Genomic DNA, 8,680 nt, shown 5'->3' on the forward strand with positions numbered 1-8,680 from the left:
CCTAATGAAGCTCAATAATGGCAAGCGAATTGGATACTGGACAGGACAGGCGGTCGAATGTTAGAAGCGACGAGTAATGGACTTCGACAACAATCTGTCGCCCGTCGAGCCGTAATCAAAGTGAGCAGTCTTCCTAACATTTTGCCAAGCGTGGTGTTTTGTACAACACTCAAACCAAATGAACAGTTCTCTGGTAACTCAGTGTGGGTTCAACAAAGACAGATAAGGAATCCATATAGTGGATCTGTTATCTCAGTTGTCTCGCTATTTGTCAGATTTGTATTTACCTGTTCTCAACTCTGCACAGTCTTCCAGTATAACAATTGGAAATTTCACTAATAAGTCATTGACGTGAATGGCGTTTTAGTGGATCTTTAAACAAAATATACCCTCATGGAGCTCAAGAATGGATCGTCAATTGTATGAGCAAGACAGCGCTGAAAAATAAATATCTGGATTGTAAGAGACGAGTAATGGTCTTCGACAACAATTTCATTTTTCGCCTTTGGATATCAAGTGAGCTTTGTTTCTAATATTTTACTAACTTGGTATTATATAAAACACGGAAATCAAATAGCAATTTTTTTATGGATTTAACCATAGTTACTAACTATGATTTAACAAATTAACATTGAAGGAATCGAACGCCAACAAGAATGCATCACAGTGTTTACTCAAGTCGCATCTTAGTTGTCTGACAATTTACATTTACCGGTATTTTGTACTCAACTCAGCAAAGGTGTAAAATATTTGGAAATGTGACAGTGAAAAATTACTTGAATGAAAGCTTGTTGTCTCTCTTGTGCTTTATTATTTACGGTCAAGGTTCTTTCGAAAAGGGTTGAATGTGAACTGTCAGAAATTTATTTAATTGCATATGCTTTGTGATTGTTTGTTTCGCTTGCACGCACGCAACTGAAATAGGAAGGGTTTCTTGCCTCTTATAGCAAATATGTTGCTTGTTTCAATAAATGTTTCGCTGGAAAATATTTCTGTGAAATTTCTAGCTTTTGTAAATTTATCATGTTGTGTAATTTTCGAGCTTAGCAAATTTGCATACATATGTTGAAATGTGATACGGGGAGAATTTTTGTGGTAACGCATTAGTCACGAAAATAAACAGGTCTGTTGGAAGCGTGCTTGAGTTTCAACAAAATGACCCCCAAAATCGGCAAAAGATTGTGACGCTGATGAATAATAAAGTAGCTGCTATTACCAAAACGATGGAATTACCTGGTGATAAATAACCTTGTCTTGGAGAGTAAATTTTTGATTTTCCAGAAACAATGGTCAACCTCTGAGAGTTGCGCGATTGTGATCTTTGTGTTGAATTCGCACATTTCTTGTCAAAATTTATAACAATCGAAATAAAAAGAAAACTAACAAAAACAAAAACCCGGTAGCTTGGCATCATTTGACACAGATGCTTCACTGTTTCGCGAGTAAACATGCCGCGGTAAAATAACGTGGTAACTTGATCACTGCGCTCGCTGAATTCGATGTGCGATTTACTCGGTGGAGCCAAACTTGTACAATTACAACAAAACAACTAAAATCTCCCAAACTGTTTTTCGCTGATGGTAACTTTTTATATTCGTGGTTCAAAATAAATGTTGTTTTCATGTCGTAGATTTTATTACCGATGGCAAAATATTTTATGCTCGATCGACCGTCCTGAAACTTCCTTCTGCTCTTCTTAAAAACTGTGTATCCATATTTATTTACTTTTACATCAATATTTGTTTTGGATAAAGCAAGCTAACAAAATCTGTATCTTGCTTGGTTCGCATTTGATAGCATTAAAATAGAATTTTCGGTCCTATGCTTCTGTTACTGAGTGGTATATTTCTTAGGTCGCCCATCCAGATACTAACCCCGCCGAATAGGAATAACTTCAGCTTTCAACTGTTGTTTACAAAGCTTTCAGATGCTGTCAGATGCTGTCAGTGCACGCTTACACTTGTGGTGGAAAGAAGTTGCATGATCAACATGTCAGCCCAGAAGCCAATGTTTCTCGATTCCCTTTTATTTTCTTCAGTCTCTCTGGGTTCAGTACTTTGCTAGTAACCACGTGTCTTCTCAAGGGGCTATTTATCTAAGACTTATACCATGGCGCTACAATGATAGACAATACCAAAACAATATCGTGTACTGTTAGACCTACATATTACGCAAAGACAACGGTCAACATGTCATCCCAGAAGACAATGTTTTTCACTTCCCATTTATTTTCTTCAATCTTTCTGGGCTCAGTACTTTGCTAGTAACCACATGTCTTCTCAGGCTATTTACCCAAGACTTCTACCATTTCACTACAATGATACACAATACCAAAACAATATCGTGCACTGTTAGAGCTACATATTACGCAAGGACAACTTGAAGCTCCTGGAAGACAACACACAGTTCAGTTGACATTATGGAATAAATCGCTGTGTTACTTCACTACCACACGTAAGCAATGCGTGTCAATTTTTTTTAAAGAGGACAGGACAACCTCCTAACATCACTAAATCTCCGGTTTTTTCGTAGTCATCTCCGTGGATATACGAAGAACGCGAATCGATTGCAAGATAAATGATGACCGGGACGTTTACTTTGAATAAAATGTCCCCCTGTTTGTCTTTCAGTCCACGCACATGGGTTAAACCATGGTACAGAGGTGGAACATCTTCCCAGCGATAGCAATTATTGTCCGTAGCGTATTTCTCCCCGTGTCGCAACATGGCTATTTGCAGTGCCCCATAGCCCGTCACCGATAGCGTAGTTTCGGTGTGAATCCCGTTTGACGCCTTGATCGTCAAAAACATAACGAAAGAGCACAAAATCCATAAAGAGACCATTGTTGCGGTGAAGTTTGCTTGCGGTGTCTTGACTGTTTTATTGGTCTAGTAAAACGCATCTGCTTTTATTTGCAAACGTGCTGAAATGGACTGAAATGCAATTGAAACTGGCACGCGTCACATGCGTGCGACTCAATTTCCCCGGGGTGCCAGATAAGAGGATTAGAGGTCATGTTAACCAGAAATGACGCAACATTCATAAAAGTGGGAACGGCTTTCCTTTTAGAAGTTTGAATCATTTTCCGGCAAAGCTTCGATGCTGAATACCATGCCACTTTTATTTGCAAAAGAAAAACATCTGTTGTATTTAACGATCGCCAACGAAGCCAAACAAAGGTGGCAGGGTCAGTGTTAGAGTAGCTGCTTCTCTCCTCTATCCCTTCCTCCGTATTTTTTCAGGCTTGCTTGCAATGTCTAACAGCGATGATATTTTTAAACTTCTTTTTCCTGCATGCCCATTCCGCAGTTCAAACTAAGGGTCGATCCTCATTGCTGACAAAGTCTCGTTTTGTCCGGGGCTAAATTATTTGCCCTGGCGCATCCGCACTGCCTGTTTAAAGCCTATCAACGCTTATCCTACAGGGCAGTCTGATTTCTGGATTGTGAGATCTGATGGCGATACAAATAGAAATCGTAACTTGTCAATGACGCTTCTCATGAAAACAAAAGAAAGTAACACGGACAAATAATTTGTAAGGGTCCTTAGCGGGACAGCGGCTCCTTTGATAAATTTGGCCGAGTCAAGACATTTTGTTTGCAGGACAAACCATCCGCACTGATAAAAATTACATGTTGGCTAAAAAGAACAGTTTTTGTCCTCGGCGCCGATCGACCCTTACTTCTGTCTCTTTTGCGTTGTTAACCGGAAATAGCAAACATCTAAATTTTGCCTCCATTTCATAGCCAACACCTATGGCTCACGGACTCGACCTTCGACACTCGACCAAAAGGTAGACTCTTCATATTTGACTTGTGGAAGGATTACCGTCCCATCTCTGTAATCTCTGTGGTATTCGAAATAATACCCAGCGGTACTCATACCTTCATGTAGCTTTCCGAACACAGCATGATTTCGAAACTGAGTGATAGGCTTACCCTAAATACGACTAAGACTGAATTTATATTGATCAGGGGCAGATAAAAGCAGTACGCTGCTTTAAAACATTTGTTGTTTGAGCCATCAATGGCTCTCCCATTCATAGAAGTAATGTTCCGATGCGGATCATGACTTCATAATTACTGACGTCATTTACGGTGGGCTGAGTGAGTCGCTTGCTGATCAGGCCAATCTTTGCGCAACAAGGAAGACAAGGGATTTCAAGGCGTTTGTCAGCGGTAGTGACGAAAACGAAGGTAAGTACGTAGTGTAACTATCATATAGCGGTTTGACGTGGTTTTAATAGGTACTGGCGCACACTAGCGTACATGGGCGTACATCGGTATGTACTGTTGTACATAAACGTGGGCATACACTGCTGTGCACCGGCATACACTAGTTAAGCAATGGAGAACGTTTTTCGTGTTTCCATAGCCTCATCTAAACACTCGGGGGAGTTGGGAGAATTCTCGACAGTTATGCGAACCCGATTTTAGAGAATATTTCTCAAAGATAATTCGACAAATGAAGGAAAATGCTGGTTTTTTTACTTCTAGATTGAAACAGATTTTCCTGATACACGCTCATATCTCCTACCAGCCAATAAAACGCGCGTCTGACAACACATAACCAATCAAAATTCGTGTGATGTCACAGCCGTGTTTCCATACTCTCATCTAAACGCAGCTATTGGCCAATGAGAGTGCGCGTACTATCCTAATTTTTTTTATAATGTACATTGGCATACGCGAGCATACATTGGCATACAGCGGTGTACGTGGGCATACATGGGCATACACTGGTGTACATTGCCATAAACGGTCATACATGGTCATACACATGGATACATAGGCATACACGGGCATAAATTTGCGTTACGGTTATTGTAACCACTTCTGACTATTTCAACCTTTCTGATATGAAAAGGGTGTGGTAGTTCCTCAAAAATGACTCTGGTCGGAAGGGCGCTTAATTGAGGGGAGAAAATGAAAACTAACGTCCTTCATAAAACTGCAAATGTGGCTATTTCACATTGTTATTTTGCAGACAACGGCAAAGAAATGGACAAAAGTGACAAACGCACGTGCAAAGCTATTCTTTTTGCCCACTAAATATACAAATTTGTGACGTTTTCGTTGCCGTCGCCGTAAGTTCGCGAACGAGTGAGACATTAGGGAGTTTAAGAAACGACTACGACTATGACAACAGCTCAACAGATGCTCGGCAACATGGAAACGATCGTGTTATGACTTGTAGAGCTATGTAGCACTACATAATACATTGCCATTTACCACTTTGTACTGTGTAGCACTATATCTGGCTAATTTGCACCAAGTGGTGCTGTGTATGGGTTTAGGCACTGTGTAGCACTTTGTGTGGCTTTTGAGGGCTGTGTAGCCCTGTATATGGCTTTTTCTGGCAATGTAGTGCTGTATAAAGATGATAATAATAATAATAATAATAATAATAATAATAATAATAATAACTTTATTAATCTCCTCGAAAGGCTTTTCAGCTTAATTTACAATGTCAGATATCTAAAACTATACATTTCGAGGTTACTTGAGTTACATGCTCGTCATGGGTTAGATTATCGTGAACTAAAAAGGAAAGCGGCTAAAAATCCTTTGAACAAAGTTTAGGCTACCTGTAGCCTCTTGTTGCTGTTATTTCTGATGAGCTTGGAGGACCACCCCCTTGGTAAATTTTGCACTCGCTTTCACTCTCCTCTCCTCCCTAGAAACCAAAAATGGCGGCGAGTATTAAACCTTTGTAAAGGAGAAAGAGCTCTTTGGCGAACGGAAAAAGAGTTTGAGCAGTGGTTTGGATTACTGGCCTGTCACTTAACTTATTATAGACCGGTAGGTGTCGCCTCGCTGATGCCATTTTTTCAAGAAAACAAAAGCTTTCTTTAATTTACAAGTATGTTTTCCATATTTTAGAAGGCGTGGCCGACAGGTACTGTGTTGTTGCATAGCTTATTTCTTGAAAATGAAGCAGAAATAGCCCGTCACTTACATACACTTACGGTGTTACATTGATCCCTTTAATTGTTCCTTCGAAAATTGTTGAAACTCGAAGCAATTTGAGAATTTATCATCTGAATTCGTGTTTTTGTATTTCAAGTTAAACGGGCAGGTTACAAAACACAGGTCACAGGCCATTGTTTTTCCGATACAGAAAGAACCCTTACCGTTAACAAATGCAACCATTAGGCCTTAAAACTTTTGTTTAGGCCTAATTAATGAATGTTAAGGATTCTTTCTGTAACTGTAAAACAATGACCTTTGCCTTGTGACCTGTGACCTGTGACCTGTGTTTTGTACCTGCCACAAGTTAAACGCATCTTTCTTAATTTTTTTTCTTTCTGGAAACATTTGAATGGGATCTTGAAAGATTTTCTTAAAATTCCTTCAAAAGCAACTGAAGAATAATTTGAATAGCAGCTGTGGCGCCTTCCCACATGAATCTTGACTTAATATTAAGTGATTTTGCTTCATAAGACCTTGCTAGAGCAGAAGTACTTTCAGGTCTGATGTTAAATCACGAAACGCATGGATTTTGCTGTCACACAAATAGCAGGCTACCATGTTTTGGCTGCTAACGGTTACGGACAGTTATGCCAAAGCCCACTAAACCATGAACACCTTGTTAAGTATAATTAGTAACATGCCCAGTTACTGTCTTCTTTTAAATTACATGTACAAGACAAACTTGAACACCCCTCGCTCAAGAGACATATATTATGTCCTTAGACCTCGCAGCTGCACAAGTGGAACTGGATGCAGTTATAGCAACTCTGAAAGGAAAACAAGATAGTTTGGCCACTTGCTGAAGCAAAGGTGCGTTTTTTTCCCATATGTTTGCTTTCATTTATGATTTGTAGACTGCCTCAAGGCGAGGGTGGAAAAGAGTTTAAAATTGCTCGCTTATTACATAACAAAACAAAGGAAAGGAACTTTATTGAAGTCACCAATTGTTCTAGCGCTGGAGCACTAATTGGGGACACTGTAAACTGAAATTAACAATTAACGCAAATCAAGATAATATTGTCACCGCCAACTTTTGTGGAAAAGGAAAGTTAGAGCAGCCTCTTTCAAGATCTAAAACAGCGATGTTGTAAGGTGAAGCGGGAAATGGTCTGCTCGTGACTTGAGCAGGAAACATTTGGACCTCGAAGCCTAATGAGCATGTTCATTGTGGAAAAATCCTACTTGCGGGAGGACCTCAAATAAAGACTTCTTAGTTTTTTTTGAAGAGGGTATATTCAAATGAAACAGGTAGATAGATAGATAGATGGTTTTATTCAAAATCATGGCAGCCAACAGGCTGAATTATGATATTAGTAACAATATATGTAAATATGTAAAAATATATATGAAAAACTAGAGAAAAATTATATATTAAAATATATAATATAAGGATGTATGTATATATTAAAAAAACGACTAGTTAATATAAATTAAATATAATTGTGTAATATCCATAATTAAAACTATAAAACGGTGCCGGCTTTCCTTGCATTGTTATCAATAAAACTTAATTGTGTTCTTTTAGTTAAGAACTTGGTGTTACTAAATGTTCTTGTTTTCCTTAAATTGTAATGACAAACGTTTTTGGTAGGCAAAAATTTGTTCAGTTTGTGTCCTGGTCTGCATGCTTCCTTAAATAGTTTACATGTAATCATCTGGCGCCTCTTCGATAGTTTTACTAGACCAGTTTCATCTAGTGCTTGCTCGTAACTTCTGCCCGGATGAATAATGCGCAAGGCACACTTCTGACAGTACTCTAGATCATTGGAGAGATATTGTGGCAGGCTATCATGAAATAATGCACATGTGTACTCCATCATAGATCGAATACAGGTGATGTAGAAGGTTGTAAGGTCCTTTGGTTTTACTTTGGCTCGTTTAAGTTGACTCAGAAAGTATAAACGCTTGTTAACTTTCTTGATAACTTCGTCCACATGGTCATTCCACTTCAGATCGTTTGCTATGGTTATGCCAAGAATTTTGGCTTTACTAACACAGTCAATGTTCTTGTTATTGACTTTTATTGGCTCAAAATCTCTGGTGGATCATGTAAAACTAATTCGCAGTACTTTACATATATCTTCGTTCAGCTGGAACTTGTCGGCAGACACTTGTTGGGATAGGTCATCAACATACTGCTGGATCTTACTTGTAAGGTTCTTTAATACAGTTTCAGTTATGGTTGTGTTGTCAACATACTTCCATATTGGAACTCCGTTGATAGAAAGGTCGTTGATCATGATGGTGAACGGCCATGGACCCAATTTAGTCCCTTGGGGCACTCCTGATGGAATTACTCCCCATTCAGAGTAGTAATCTTGAGTGAGCTTGATGCGTTGTCTGCGATCCGTTAGGAAATCTTTTATCCAGGTAACAATACCACTAGGGAGGCCAAAAGTCGAGAGCTTCTGCATCAAAATTGTGTGATCGATGAGGTCGAACGCCTTACGAAAGTCAAATAAGACGACACGAACAGTAGCACCATTACCATCAGTAGCGCTCAGCCATGCGTGAATCATACTAATGAGCGCGATGGTAGTATTGGACCCTGGAACCATTCCACATTGGTGTTCATCAACCTTTGCAAGTATAGCTGGTTTGATGTGATCCACTACGTATTCCTCAGCAATCTTGGATAAAACAGGTGTGAGCGATGTCGGGCGTAGGTGTGAAACAGATGGAAAGAACAAATATGAGGTCATTTAGTT

General features: G+C 39.3%; 1 long non-coding RNA gene across 5 annotated transcripts in view; it reads left to right on the plus strand.

Moving 5' to 3' along the window:
- The first annotated feature begins 5,664 nt into the window (after nucleotides 1-5,664).
- LOC137983632 (uncharacterized) overlaps nucleotides 5,665-8,680 on the plus strand; it is a 29,989-nt gene continuing 26,973 nt past the window's right edge. For 4 of the 5 annotated variants that reach the window (XR_011118969.1, XR_011118970.1, XR_011118971.1 and 1 more), the window contains exons 1-2: nucleotides 5,665-5,801; nucleotides 6,696-6,782. This is a non-coding gene — a long non-coding RNA (uncharacterized lncRNA). Of the gene's footprint in view, nucleotides 5,802-6,648; nucleotides 6,783-8,680 lie in introns of all 5 variants that reach the window. The other variant, XR_011118968.1, reaches the window with a different exon arrangement.

Source organism: Montipora foliosa, chromosome 13, assembly GCF_036669935.1.
Source record: "Montipora foliosa isolate CH-2021 chromosome 13, ASM3666993v2, whole genome shotgun sequence".
Lineage (NCBI taxonomy): Eukaryota > Metazoa > Cnidaria > Anthozoa > Scleractinia > Acroporidae > Montipora > Montipora foliosa.